We start from the raw sequence: 1,733 nt of genomic DNA, 5'->3' as shown, positions 1-1,733 counted from the left end.
CCAGATCAGGACAAGGGCAGGGCTGAGCCTGGTCACAGGAGGCAGCTCCCTGGGCAGACACCGCCGAGGCACACACGTGCCCCTTTCCCCTTTTGGCAAAGGAGAGTCCGGCCAGGACAAGCCCCCCGGGGCTTGGCAGCACTGGGGAGCTGCTGGTGCCACTTTAGCTGACAGTTTCAAGATGACTCAGTGGCAGTCAATATCAGGCTGGCATCCTGTTTGCAACCAGCTGTGGGTGGCAAACGGGAGGCCCCTTGGCAAGGCTGAGGGCAGGGCCCTGCCCGCACCCATCCCAGCACAGGCAAGGCGTTTGAACCCCCAGTATGTGTGCCCGGGCAAGGTGCCAGCGCCTTCCCAGCACCCACCAGGAGGAAAGGAGCCATGGCCCTGCTGTGGGCACAAGCGGTGCCACCGGCAGTGCCAGGCGGAGGCTTTGGGGCTGATGCCACCCTCCATCCCTCCCAGCTCTGCCGTGGGCAGCAGCAAACACCGAGGAGGTGCCTGGTTCCAGTCTGAGCTGAACGAGCATCTTGGTGTCCAGCTGCTCCTGGGTGAGTCTGGAGGGAGCTGCGTGTGCCAGGGGCACACACCTGGACCTGGCAGCAACACCAGTAGCAGCAATGGGAATAATGAGTCGGTGGTCTCAGCACAAGGGTGTTTGTGGGGTGTGACTTGGCATAAAGCTGCCAACTGGCAGAGCTGCCCCGTGAGCTCAGCACAGCCCTGCAGCTTCACCCCCTGCCATAGCAGGCAGCAGTGCAGGCAGCAGTGCCCACTGGGCTCAGGACCCTGCCTCCATCCTGTCCTGCAGGGCGCAGGGCTCAAGGACAGGGCTGTGTGGCAGGGCTCAGCCTGGGTCAGGGATCTCCACCCGCTGTCCCCTCCTCCGTGGCACCTGGTGCCTCCTTGCTGTCCCCTGGCACACCTCTGTCATGGGGGCCTGGCTGGGGAAGGAGGCCAGTGTGGGCATGGACCCAGTCCCCACCAGCTCGGGAGGGGACCCTTCTGTACCACGGGGAGTGCTGAGAGTGCCAGTGACACGTGGGGACACAGGCACTTCCCACAGACCCCAAACTGGGCACCCTTCACCTTGGGAGATCGCAGCCCAGCTGGGACACTGGTGCCCTGGCTGGCGGCTGGGATGGGAGAGACACTTGGCAGAAAGGAGCCATGATTGGGCTTCGGTTTCAAACCTGGCAGCTGAGGAACTTCTGGGAACTTTTCCCCTTTGGGGAACAGAAATCCCTTGTGGAGCCACACGTGCCTTCTCCAAGGAGCTGCATCCCGGACGAGGGTGGTGGAGGAAGCACAGGAGGATGGGCCAGGGACTGTAGGCACAGAGCTGTGAGCAGCACGTGCCCCAGGAGCCTTTCCTGGGGGTGCCAGGGCACTGCCATGGGGCATGAGCTGGGCTACAGTGTCCCATGCTGTGTGCAGTCACAGGGCATGCACCAGCCGTGGGCACGTACCCAGACACGAGGCACCCACACATCTGGGGGGGGTGCTCAGCCATGTAGCACTGGCACAGTCGTGGGGCACTCACAGAGGCATGGGGTGTCCTCTCAGGCAGATGGCACCCACCTTGCCATGGGGAATAGACCATGGGACACCATCTCAGATATGGGACATGCCACGAGGCACCCACCGGACCATGGGGCACCTACCCAGGTTATGGGGCACCCACCCAGCCATGGGGTGCCTACCCAGGCAGAGGGCACCCACCCAACCGTGGG

The sequence above is a fragment of the Merops nubicus genome, unplaced genomic scaffold (genome assembly GCF_000691845.1).
Source record: "Merops nubicus isolate BGI_N331 unplaced genomic scaffold, ASM69184v1 scaffold24193, whole genome shotgun sequence".
Taxonomy (NCBI): Eukaryota; Metazoa; Chordata; class Aves; order Coraciiformes; family Meropidae; genus Merops; species Merops nubicus.
Note: the sequence above shows the minus strand (reverse complement) of the source record.